Below are 13,926 nucleotides of genomic sequence, written 5' to 3' on the forward strand. Positions count from 1 at the left end.
GGTGACCCTGGCTCTGCATCCTTGGGCATGTGGCATTTTGGGATGCTCACCCCAAGCCCCCTCCTCACCACCACCAAGGCACCTGGCTCTGCTTTTCCAAAAGTCCCTTGCCAAATAGCACAAGTGGCCACTGAACAGACAAACTCCAAGTTTCCCATGGAAAGGATTTTCCTGGAGTATTGGAGCAAAGTGGGGAGCTGGTACTTCCTTGCAGTGAAGGCTGGGCTGATGAGTGCTGGCAGGGTGGCTCGCTGCCACCCCTCGCACCGCAACACCCACAGCAAGCTTACAGCTGGACTAGAGGTGGCCACCAGGCCTGGGAGGTGTTCTTCTGTGGCTCTTTGGTCTTTGGCTCTGCTGAGCTGTGTATTTTCAGGGAAAACTTTAATTTAGACCTTTAATATATATGCATTTACATCCTGTTCCCCTGTGTTGTTATGTGTTTTTTACTGAAAAGCAGCAGTGATTTATCAACAGGTGTTTCTTCATGTAGGAACAGCAGAGGCTGTTGCTGAAGTTCCTTAGGGTCTCTCATCCCCCCATAAGTGAGTGAACACAAGTGAAGAGTGATATGTACACTAGAGTACTTTCTGGGAGTACAGAAGCAGAAAGAAATTGTCCCTAAAAATCCCAGCTTCCCTTACAAATACTAATTGTGGGGATGTGGCCAGGCGAGTATGGGTGGTTGTTTATTCAGGTAAATGTCATGCTTAGAGGAAAAACATATACTATTGTGGGCTATCACTGATTTCTAGAGTCTAAAAGCTCTTGGACGTGAGGTGCAGAGGCTTTTCTGCAGCAGCTGTAGCAGTGGAGACCCCTCAGATTTTGCAAAAGTGGATTTCTGTTAATGTTGCTTTTATACATGGGCCAGCATGTACACCAGTACTGGAAAAAGCAAGTGCTGGGCGAAAAGGGGGTCAGCTCTCTCATGAGTCAAGTGAGCCAGATGAGGGGAGGGTGAGCCGTGACACCTAATTGGGGATTGCCACAGCAGGCCAGGTGGGCAAGGTTCACATCAGGTCCTTTCCCCAAAGCACACACAGCTGCAAAGGTCTTCCAGTGATGTATCTTGAAGCAGCATTCTCATTAAGGAAAGCGGCTGAACATAGCCTTAAGGTATTCAGCCCCTTAAGGAAGCCTCCCTATCTCTTCCAGGAGGGCAGCAGCTGGCTGTGAGCTGCTCCTTGTCCTAGGCGCTGGTACCAGGCTGTTTACAACCCCTCCCAGCCCTGCCCAGGGAGCTGTGGTTGCCAAGGCCACTGGAGCAGGATGGAAGCAGCATCTTGTGCTCCCGGCTGTGGGGCTGGCACCACTGCAGGTACCAACACCAGCAGTGGGATGTCAGCAAGGCTGTGTCTCCCTGGGTTTGCTGGGCAGAGAGGAAGCAAGGGCTAGCTTGCCCTGCCCTGCCTTTCCTGAGCCCTCCTGCCTAGGACAGGCTTTTACTTGGACAGGTCCGGGGACTGGGAACCTGGCTGACTCCCCAGTGCCTTTGCTGTAAAGAGGGGAGGGGGGATAACAAAAAAACCTGCTAAACCTTTGCTACATGTCTTAAAAATAGTTCTCTTTGTAATTACTCTTTGTGGCTTTATGCCTTGGGGCTGCATCAGGGCTTATATGATGAAGTGAGCTGCTGTGCCATGTGTGTGTTTAGTATGCTGCAGCTGGACCTTGTGTGGCTGTGACCTTGCAGGGAACCTCGCAGGCATCCTTGGCTCCCTGGCCACACTCAGTGAATTGTCACCTCTCGGTCTGTAACATGGCCTCAGTCACCTCCTAATGCTTTGTTAATCTGTCAGTGATGATGCTGTAACATAGGTAATTAGGAACCTGTTGCCCTGGAAGCAGAGGACTTTGAGCCCTTGGACAAATAGTGCAAATGAATGTCAGTGGAGTTTTGGAAAACTGTTATTAGCATACAGCCTGTTTCAGGTCTTAGAGGATACAGAGGCATTTTTTATAGTGAAGGGCTTTCACCTGCCTTGCGTTGTGACTTGTATAGCCCTGCTGAAGTGAGAATTAAACCATCTCTTCTCTTGAGGGGGGGATGTGCTTTTTTCCTAATAAGGTGGGTGTGGAGGGCAGAAAAATTCAGGCTTTTGTGAAACTGTAAAAAGCTAGCAGAGGCTTTGGTATGCAGCTCCAGGTACTGATATCAAGTTCCCCAGCCTTTAGGGGAAATTCCCCTTTTTGCGGCATTTTTGCCACCACTTTCCTCCCCTTGCTAGCATTCACAATCCTTGGACCAGTCCAGTTCAAAATTTGGAAATGCTTCCATAGATTTCAGGGGCTGCTGATCCAGATCAGTGCAGTGCTGTGTCTTGTGGACTGTGGTGTGCATAGTGGCTGTGTGAAGCTGCAGAGTCCCTGGAAATGTGTTTTCTTCTGGGGTGACAATTGAGGTCCCCTGGGTGGAATGATGGGTGTGCTCTATGGGACGAAAGCCACAGTGCAGGTGCAGAAAATCCACTGTTGTCTCAGGTATCTCAGAGCCCACAGCAGCTGTGGGCAAGCCCTCCCATGCACACCTGCGTTTCAGCTGGAGAAGCCTGCTGTCCACAGGTCCTGTATGCATGGCTGCTTTACAGCCCCCTCCCACCAAAATCCTGATCCAAGGACAATTTCTGGGCACAAAAAGTACACGTTTAAGGAAACCAGGAGGGATGGCAGTCCTACTTAGCTTGCTTTGTGAATAAACATTGGCGGGGTGTAATGCGATAGCATGTATACTTGGCTCCAGCTGGGCTGTTTCTCTATAGCATGTTGTTTTGGTGTGTGTTCTGGATCAGAAATCTGTAGGTTTGTTTTTGTACCAGCGATTCAACCACTAAACTGCTTAACCTTCTCCGCAGTCAGTGCCTCAGAAAAGCCAAACATGAGCAACTCAGACTGTATAAAAACATGAGCTGCAGACTGGCCTGAAAGCCAAAAGAAAGCTGTAATTTACCGGAAGGGAAGGTCCTCTTTAAATTTACAGAAAAGAGCATATATAGAAATTTAACAAAAGCATGTAATGGTTGTCTGGCAGGGACAAGGGGATGCTGCTGCGGGAAGCAGTGATGTGGATCAGCCATCGCATGTTAAACACAGTTGGTTTTGGTCAGGTCGTGATCCCACATCCTTGCTGAGGAGCATCTCTTCCTACTACTAAAACTGCAGAGATGCAGTTAGAAAAGCAAAAGTTCAGCTTGAATTGAAATTGGCCAGAGATGTCAAAAACTACAAAAAAGGGTTCTTCAGGTGCGTAAACAACAAGCAGAAACAGGGAAAATATTGGCCCACTGTTAAACAGGAGATGTGAATTAGTCACCAACAACACTGAAAAGGCAGAGGTTCTCAACACTTTCTTCACCTCTGTCTTTACCAGCACTGTTGGGCCCCAGGCCTTGGGAACAAAAATCCAGGGTGATGCAAACACAGACCCATCATCAGTGAAGGAAGAGTTGGTATGTGAACTGTTACAGGAGCTTGACCCCTACAAATCAATGGGCCCTGACAATATCCACCCAAGAGTGTTGAGAGAGCTGGCTGACGTCATTGTGAGGCTGCTCTCCATAATCTTTGAGAAGTTGTGGAGACTGGGGGGCATCCCAGAAGACTGGAAGAAGGCTAATGTCACCCCCACCTACAAGAAGGGCTTAAAGGAGGATCCAGGGAATTACAGGCCCATCAGTCTTTCTTCAGTCCCTGGGAAAGTTATGGAACGAATCCTCCTGGGGGCTACCACAAGTCGGATGAAGCAAGTGATTGGGAAAAGCCAGCACAGATTCACCAAGGGCAAATCGTGCTTGACAAACCTGATCGCCTTCTACAACAAAGTAACCGGCTCGGTTGATGTGGGGTGAGCGGTGGACATGGTCTACCCAGATTTCTCCAAGGCTTTCAATACAGTTTCCCACAGCCTCCTCCTAGAGAAACGGATGCGTTACGGTCTAGACAAGTGGTCTGTGCGGTGGGTGGGGAACTGGCTGACGACCGCACCCAGAGGGTGGTGGTAAATACCTCCTTTTCAAACTGGCAACCTGTCACAAGTGGGGTCCCCCAGGGATTGATACTGGGCCCAATGCTGTTTAATATCTTCATAAGTGATCTGGATGATGGGATCAAGCGTACCCTGATGAAGTTTGCCAATGATACCAAATTGAGTGGGGAAGTGGATGCTTCGGAAGGGAGAGCCACCCTGCAGGAAGACCTGGATAGGCTGGAAGAGCGGGCTAACAAGAACCTTATGAAGTTCAACAAAGACAAATGTAAGGTCTTGCACCTGAGAAAACATAATCCAGGAGCGCAGCACAGGCTGGGATCTACCTGGCTGGGGAGCAGCTCTGTGGAAAGGGACCTGGGGGTCCTGCTGAACAACAAGCTCAATATGAGCGAACAGTGTGCTGCTGCGGCAAAGAAAGCCAACAGGATGCTGGGTTGCATCAACAACGGCGTCTCCAGCAGAGATAAAGAAGTCATTATCCCACTCTACTCAGCACTTGTCAGGCTACAAAGAAGATGGACACTCCCTTTTTACGAGGAGTCACATGGAAAACATGAAGGATAATGTTCATTACTCCTGGGGAGTAATGTTACTCCTGGGGAGATTCCAACTGGACACAAGAAGGAAATTTTTCACAATGAGAACAATCAACCATTGGAATAACGTCCCCAGGGAAGTGGTGGATTCCCCAACATTGGACACTTTTAAGATTTGGCTGGACAGGGTGCTAGGCCATCTTGTCTAGACCATGCTTTTGCCAAGAAAGGTTGGACCAGATGATCCTTGACATCCCTTCCAACCCGGTATTCTATGATACTTCTGTCATCTGCCTTACCCCACCTGTAGCCAAAAGTTATGGACAGAGGAGTTAGTGTTGCTCCCTGCAACATATTGCATTGACAGGTCCGCAGCCACTAATTCCTGCATTGAACACCTGACTTCTGTCTGAGCTGTAGAGCATGCTTTGGGAATATATATTAAATATATGTATGGGTTTTAGTTGAGTGTTAACTCTTGAAGGCCAAAGATTTAGCAGTGCAAAGCAGCACTGTAAAAAGCATCTTTCTCAACTGAAAGTAAAGAGGGGGTTGAATCTGTAGGGCTGGAAAGAGGATGCTTATGCTTGGGCAGGATCAATCATGTAGCTGAGGAACACACCAGCTTTTGACTCTTTCCTGTTTATTTTCTATTAGAGCAACTGAATGCATACATTAATGGCAGCAAAGTGCTGACCACTGCTGTATCCTGAAAAAAGCGGGGCTGGGCTGCCTCCCTCCAGGCAGGTGAGGGCAGCTGGAGGCACCCAGCAGGGCTGGCAGGAGGTGACACATCCCCAAGAGCCTGTGCAGAAATGAGGTGATGCTCCAGCACAGGGTTTGCTGGCGTATGGCAGAGGAGCAGGATGGAGGGTGCTGGTATGTGTGGAAAATGCCTTGGGAGAAATTGGATAATATAGTTGCTGTTGGCAGCGTATTTGAGTGGAGTCCTGCTTACAGTGTACACTGTACATGCCAGCAATATCGGGGACACCTTTAGGTAAGCTATAGAAATTCAGAGTGCTGTGTGAGCACCAAGATTTGTGTCACAAATAGCAGTTTACACTCTAAATTTTTTATGAACATCACACCAAGCTCTGAGGCAGAGCTTGCAAGTTGATTCCCTGAGGATAACATATAATTAAGTGATCAGGCTCATGAAAGCAGAGCTGATGCAGGAGTATAGACACTGGCAGACATGCCCCAGCAGGGACCATTGCCACAGACTTGGGCAGAAGGCTGTGTAGTGCTGTTAGGCACAGGGTGGCTCGGGGCTGTGCTTTTCCCCTCTGCTTCAGCTCTGCCTCTGACTAACCAGCTCCACCTTTTGCCATGGATTCCTCTTTCTTATTTTGCTTTCCCTCCCCCTTTCCAGCTCAGTTTCCTCAGCTACCTGTGCTTCAAGCCTTCTTCCCTGTCAGCCTTCTGACTTTTCTCCTCTATTTGCATTTTTCCCTTTAGGCCATTTTTCCACTGTTGTTTCTCCAGCCTTGCCTTTTCCGCTATGCATTTCCACCCTGGTGTTTCATTTCTCCCTGCTCTGCCCTCTGTCAATGCTCACCTCCTCTGCTCCTTCCTGAGTAAACTCGTGCTGGCTTCTTGCTCCAGCTGTCCAAAATCCCCAGCCAAACCAAGGTCAAGAGATTCCTTAATGAAATTCCTTAGATATCAGTTTTGTGGAATAGTCTCCTGTTTATTCAGTGTATCTGGTTCTTCTATGCTTCCAAGCTTCATTTTCTGCTTTTTGAAATGAGCCAAAACAGGAGTGAAAGGACAACGCTGTGGGGGACACTCAAGAGTCCTAGCACCGCTGTGGCCTGGCAGACCTCCTCAGAGTCTCATTTGCTGCCTGGAAAATCTTTGCCTTTATTGCTGTTTATTATTAATGTGTCTGAATCAAGATCACTAGTGCAAAGGAATGGTTCTTGCTGTGAAATTGTCACCTGTAAAAAAGTAAATAACTGTTATACTGGTGATGAGAGAAGTCGGAGGTTGAAGAGCTGTAGGTTAGTTTGCACATGTCTTGTCTCCGCTTAGGAGGAGGAGGCTCGTGCTACAGATAACGAGGGACCTCTCAGGCTAGGTTTCCCTGGATGGGCTCCCTGGGTTTCACAGACAGCTCCCATGCAGAGAAGTTAAGGTATCATGAATGTAAATCACTAACAGGCAGGTATGTTGGTCACCAAGCTAATTGCCCGAAGCAAAGTTGCTTGAGGTGGGTCACAAGCAGCTGATGATTTCATCATGTCGTTTGGATCCAGTGACTGCCCTGCTGCCTCCCAGCTTGCGTGGGCTTCCTTTGGTCACTGGAAACCAGCTCTGACACACGCCTGGGGACAAGATAGGGTTTGCAAGAACTGGGGAACAGCTGCTGCTCTCAGCACTTCCCAGCAATGAGTAAGTCATCCTGGAAACACGTGGCAGGAAACTCTGCCTTTCTTCTGGGGAAAAAGTGATCTCTGTCCCCCCTGGGTGCCCTCTCCCTTGTCACCAGCCATGGCTGTGGTGGGTACCAAACGTGTTTAAGGTGAGATGCTGCCATTCACGAGGTCTAACTTGTTCTCGCCCTCTTCCAGGTCCCTGCTCAGGAGGATGTTTCTGCTCCCTATTGCCACTCTGCACAGCCCTTCTCTGTAAGCCCTGGATGCTTCACCCTCTGTCCCCATGTTGTCCTGCCTGCCCTTACTGGTGTGCCCTACAAAACATGCTTTTGTAGAGGTGAGCTCAAGGGAGGAAGTTAATTTTTAGCTTCCCGTTTGCTGAGCCAGGCGTAAGATTTTAATAGGGACTGTGTTAGACCAGAGCAGTTTTGCTATTGTTTAACTAGTGCTGCTGGGCTCTGGGCCACTTAAAACAAAAGGCCAGACCCCAGAAAAGAGCAGAGCATTGCTACGGTCACTAGAAAAACAAAACCAGGCCCTTTCTCCATGTGGCTCAAACACTGCCCAGGCCTGGGGTTTCAGAGCTAGAGAAACCTCCCCTGAGTTGGTAGGTGGAGGTGTTTGTTGGGGTGGGAGCTTGTGTTTCTCCACTTGGGGATGTGGAGGGCAACTGGGGGGCATCCGTGTCATCTGGCAGAGTTTTGTGACGAGGGAGAAGCTTTCATCCTCTCTGCCACAACCCATGTCCACTGCATCCACTTCTCGGGTGGGGAAACTGAGATGCTGATGCCCCAGGGACTGAGCTCTGCAGCCAGGCACTGTCCTGTGTTGTGCTGTCTGGGTAGTCTGCTCTGGCATACCTACAGAGAGGGAAAGGTACTAGCTGCGTTTGGCAGCAGCAAGCTATGCACCACACTTCATCCCAGAAAGTCCTGTTCGCTTAAAGGCATGAATGCAGACTGAGACTTCATGACTAACTAGAAAGTGAGATTTAATTAACAAAGTATGCATTAGGACACCAGTAAGATTAAATCTCTGAATTTTTAATGACAACAATCAAATACTTCTGCCCCATGGTACAAAAGCCTCGCCAAGTAGCTGACGTTAGCCTTGGTTTCTCTCCTGTTCAAAGAGCACACTGTCAGGGACAAAGTGACTAGTACACCACTTTATGTCAGGGCCTTCTCCAGGGCACTGTAAAGGGGAAAGCAAGGGGCCCCCTTCCCAGGGATGCTGGGCTCAGGAGGCAGAGCTGCGCAGGGTTCTGGCATGGACTTGCTCTGTCAGGCTGCTTTCAAAACAGCTATTCTGCTTCTCAGAGTTTGCAGAAGATTTCCAATAGCCATGAGGACCATGGAAAAGGTTTTTAAGTGCTCAGAGATGTAGGAGGTGCAAGGGCACAGGTCAAAAGCTAACCTCTCTAAGGGGAGATAAAGCCCTGAGGCTGTAAATGGCTTGGTGTGGGTCTGCTGGGTCTGTGTGCAGGTGACAACCCAAGTACCTACAGCAGCTACTGTGATATGCTTTTCCAGGAGATGAGAAACAGCTGAAAAAAAAGTATTTTACTTGTTTTCTTTCTGTCTGATCCTCCACTGTTGCTAACCAATCCCTTGGTGTGACTTGTATCAGAAGGGGAATGGTGATGTGGGATGTTTCTTACCCTTTCTGCACATAGGATCTGTATTTCCAGAGCCTGCCACAGGCTCTGACCCTTAGCAAGGGCTGGTGACCAGTCAGCATGCCAGGCACAAGGGGAAGGTTTTGCTCAAGGTATGTGGCATGGCATGCTCTTTTTACCTCCCCTTCTTGCATAAACCATAAAGGAATTAGTTTGCAGTGTAGGTAGCAAAGTGCTGGTGCAATTCAACTCAGTTCATATACAAGTACCTACTAATAGCTACTTGTGTTTTCCTAACACTGCTGGATATTCAGTGTTTGTGTGCTTGAGAGAGACTTTTACTTGGGGTTGTTGTTGTCTTGTAATGGTGTGCTGTCCTTAAAGACCCCCAGGAAGGCAAAGCTTGTACTGGAGAGATGTTCTGTGGCTGGTGTGAACATCTTCCTCTTTCTTTAAAGAAAGTAAAGCACTGCTCAGCCTGGAGCCTGCTCTCGTTAGGGTGAGCAAGAGAGAGCTTTAATCCCCTTTGCTGCAGGAATTGACACACCTTGCTGATGTGACAGACAAAACATGATTCACAAGCCACCAGTCTGGCACTGGAAGGCTGCTGGAAAATCCCAGTTTAAAATTTTTACATGTTCCTGAAACAAAGCAGTCTGTCACACTTCTGGAACTGCTCAGAATTGATTTGTAGTTCTTTGTGTTTGATATACAAAGGGGCAATTTGAACCTCAGCTCCTCCTGATGGTCAGGTTGTTTCTCCAAAGCCTGCAGGTGTGCCACGTGTTTGGTCTGAGAGATGTGTACCTGCAATAGGCTTCAAGCAAACAGAGCCTGCGGATGGGGTCATGAGCTAGCAGAGCTCCTCATGTGCTGTGCATGAGGCAGAACCCTTACACTGGCAAATGCATGGTATGGTTGGCTTAAACCATCTCTCCATGAGTTGGCTGGCTCCATGATTTGCCTGACAATTTGTCTGTGCCTTTCCCTGCTTGTTTTTTCTTAAGAAACCTCCAAGCCTTTTTGTACAACCTGACAGGCCACGGGGACATGTGCTTGTGATTGCGACCCTGCAGCAATCCCAGTGATCATGGTCAGTGTCAGATGAATGCTAAATCCATGCTGTGCCCAGCACTCCCAGTCTCCTCGGACCTGCTTGCCTGTGTTATCCCATTTTGGGCAGGCAAGAACCACCCGGGCCACCGCGGCCCTGGGTGTTACAGATGCATGCTCTGCTGTCAGCACCCTCCTTGAGTCAGTGCAAAACACAGCAGGACCTCGAAGCCTTACAGAGTAATGGGGCTGGTTTAGGATTTGGTGACTCGTGTGTGTGGCTAAGGAAGGAAGTGACTTATGTGCTTGTGATTGGATTTTCCTCGCAGGTTTATGCTGGCAGGCAAGAGTGAAATGCATCTGATGTCTCAGGCTGCATGCAGCTTGCTGGCACTTGCCCAGCCATAGGTGGCCAGAATTGGAGTGGGCAGGAGGGCAGCTGCTCATAGCAGCACCCTGATGGTGTTTTGCGAGGGTAGGGCTGTGCATTGGCTGCGGTGAGAGACTCTCAACGTCTCCATCCTTGACATCTGCTCCTGATGCAAGGCTAGACCTGTCACAGGCTCCACAAACAGAGCTAGAAGAGTAATCCAGCACTAAATGCTCGCTGGAAGTGTCAGGTCTCTGGGAAAACCCTTGCTGAGCCATAGCTATCAATGTTGTGTTGTGACAGAGTAAGTCGCCAGACTGAATGGGCCAAAACATTGTAAAACACGCTTTTCAGATTCCTGGCTTTCATCAGGAAATTTGATTCAAGAAGCTCTTCAGGTTTTGTCCAGTGGCCTTTGTGCAATTACCTGGAAATCAAAATACTTAGTCTTCTTTCCACCTTCCCGTCTTTCTCCTGTGTTGCTCCTTTTGTCTTTGAAAATGTGGTTTAGATCTTAACAAACACCTTCAAGGAAGGATGGAGATACCTTCTGATAGATACCTAGATATCTTCTGATATCTAGAAAATTAATTTTAAAAAATATATGCTATGTGCTGTGATGGGTTGACCCTGGCTGGTTGCCAGGTGCCCACCAAAGCCGTTCTATCACTCCCCTCCTCAGCTGGACAGGGGAGAGAAAATATAACAAAGAGCTTGTGGGTCGAGATAAGGACAGGAGAGAGAGCACTCACCACTTACCGTCACAGGCAAAACAGACTCAAACTTGGGGAAAATTAACTCACTTTATTACAAATCAACCAGAGCAGAGTAATGAGAAATAAAACCAAATCTCAGAACACCTTCCCTCCACCCCTCCCTTCTTCCTGGGCACAACTTCACTCCCGGCTTCTCTGCCAACCCCCCCAGCGGCACAGGGGGATGGGGAATGGGGTTTACGGTCAGTTCATCACACGTTGTTTTCTGCCGCTTCATCCTGCTCAGGGGGAGGACTCATCACACTCTTCCCTGCTCCAGCGTGGGGTCCCACCCACGGGAGACAGTCCTCCACGAACTTCTCCAACGTGGGCCCTTCCCACGGGCTGCAGTTCTTCATGAACTGCTCCAGCATGGGTCCTTTCCACGGTGTGCAGTCCTTCAGGAGCACACTGCTCCAGCGTGGGTCCCCCACGGGGTCACAAGTCCTGCCAGAAAACCTGCTCCATGGGCTGCTCTCTCCACAGATCCGCAGGTCCTGCCAGGAACCTGCTCCAGCGCGGGCTTCCCACGGGGTCACAGCCTCCTTCAGGAACCCACCTGCTCCGGCGTGGGGTCCTCCACGGGCTACAGGTGGATATCTGCTCCACCGTGGACCTCCTTGGGCTGCAGGGGGACAGCCTGCCTCACCATGGTCTTCCCCACCATGGGCTGCAGGGGAATCTCTGCTCCGGCACCTGGAGCACCTCCTCCCCCTCCTTCTTCACTGACCTTGGTGTCCTCAGGGTTGCTTCTCTTACATGTTCTCACTCCTCTCTCCGGCTGCCGACTTCTGCCTGTCCCAACTTTTTTCTTCTCAAAAATGTTATCACAGAGGCGTTACCACTATCACTGATTGGCTCGGCCTTGGCCAGCGGTGGGTCTGTCTTAGAGCCGGCTGGTATTGGCTCTCTCTCGAACACAGGGGAAGCTTCCAGCAACTTCTTACAGAAGCCACCCCTGTAACCCCCCCCGCTACCAAACCCTTGCCACACAAAACCAATACATGTGCATATACTACTTCTGCTTAGTCATGTGCACTTCTAGAGCCTTCTAACACATGCCTTGACTGCTGGGAGAAGCACCCCTCGATGTCCCTAGGTTGCTTTGCCACCTCCCTGGGCAGTGGTGGTGATGTTGCTGCTGAAGGCTCAGCACATTTCTCGCCAAGATGTGCAAGTCTGCCCAGAGCCCCCGGGCCCTGATAGCACAGAGGGATGGCCAGACAGGCTCTGCAGAGAGCGGAGAGGGCCACAGCAGTGCACTCCTATGTTCAAGTGTCAGGGGAGAGCAGCTCTCAGGCAAATGGGTATGGCTCCCCTGTGGTCCCTGCCAGACCAGCCTTGTTTCACTTCACCTGAGCTACATACAATGTGAGGAGTTTGCTTGTGCGATGTTGTTGCCTGCTTTTGCCCAGTGGTTTATTCGGCCATGCCAATGGTGCTGCAGGGTCTTTGCTTTTGGATGGAGGCCAGGGTATTTACTTGTAAATTCCTCCAGTCATTTAGGAAAATAAGATAGGAAGGAGCTGATATTTTTTTAAGGTACATTGACTCAGAAAGATTTATAGTAATGACTGTTGAGCCCAGATCCAAACAAGTTCAGTAAGTATGTTGTACCTACTTATACTAGTGAGGCTTTCCACTGACAGAATGTAATTTTTCATTTTTGTTTAATGATTGACCTTGTTTGGAGAGCAGGGGGAAGTAAACCTTTTGTTATTTCAGTCCTCTATTTCCGTCTTGGATTATACGTTTTGCATGTGGGGACACGTTGCAGGGAATTACCCATTTGGGTAAAATGACCTCCGGCCAGGAGGTGTCTTACCACTGCTTTCCTAGGCTGTGACCATGCAGCCACATCATGCTGCACTCAGTTTCTCTCAACAGCTCCTGGGGCTCAGCTGTCTAAGTGTTTAAATGCTTTGCCGCCTCAAGAGCAATTGCAAATACACAGCGAAACATGAAAATGGTCCTATGTTTGGTCAAGACCTTCCACAGTTAGGAAATGCTTTTGCAAAGGAAAGTTTGACTCATTTCTTTGACTTTGAAGGAATATTCCACATCTTTGTGTGAGCTGTGTATGAGAAAGTATGTGTATCAGGTTTGTCAGAACTGAGTATTTCTATGTAAGTTTTAATATTACTTGAGATCAGAACAGGGTTTGCTATGTCAAACAGGATCACAAAGCATGTGCATGTTGTAGCATATGTTCAGTCTTTGGAAAACTGCATTTATAGATTGGGGGAAACAAGTTGCTTTCAGTAAGCTAACCATCATTATAGGTTACGGCAGCCCTTCCCAGACCACTGGCTTAAACAGGAAGGGAGAGAGACATCTGCCCTGTCTTCAGTTTGACAAACCAAACTCGTCACAGTATTTTGATGCACAAACCATTGCTCAAAATAACCCCATTCTTGTGCTACAGTTTATATTTGCAATTATACTTTGCAACAGGAAGAAAACTATGTTAATTACATTTCACAGAAGAAACGTTTCTCTTGTGCTTTCCTAGAACGTTCTGTAGGGAGATGACTATGTTGAAATAAAAACCCAAACAAATAAACCAATAGCTGTTTTCATTGGAGAGCCTAATTTCTACCTTGCTGCTCATTAGAGTAGGGCTTACGCCGATGAAGGGATTTCCTGGAGAATAATAGCTGAATAACCTGTACAAAGAATTGCTCCTGCTGGGCACAGGCCCTGCATGATGACAACATACAGAAGTGTTGGCAGCCCCACCATGACAGATACTGACCCTACCAGGCTCTCACCAAGAAGGAGCTTATACATGGGTGAGACCCCACTGAGGTGGGCACCTTGCACACAGCGGTTGGGTTACACCATGCTGAGTAACCTGAAAAGCTGTGGTGTTGCTTCCTGTGTACAGAGATGACGAACAGGTGTCAGGCAGGAAGGATCCTCCACTTGGGGATTTGCCCCACACTTCTGCTTTAATTCCATCGAATCCAGGAAAGTTAGTTATTCCTCTGGATTTCTATGACAGTGGAGTGGGATAAAAACACAGTGGACAACAGGGAGTTTGTATTGCATTGAGAGAGGAATGGAGAGATACCATCACTGGTCACTTCCAGAACTAATTTCTAGGTTTTTTTAATATCTGTGTGTTTCTAATCCCTTTTCCATCAGTGGCTCAGCTACTTTGACCATCTTGCTGTCTTTCAGACTTGACCACTGGGAGGAGAAATCTTATTTCCAGAAAGCCAG

This window comes from Aquila chrysaetos, chromosome 1, assembly GCF_900496995.4.
Source record: "Aquila chrysaetos chrysaetos chromosome 1, bAquChr1.4, whole genome shotgun sequence".
Classification (NCBI taxonomy): domain Eukaryota; kingdom Metazoa; phylum Chordata; class Aves; order Accipitriformes; family Accipitridae; genus Aquila; species Aquila chrysaetos.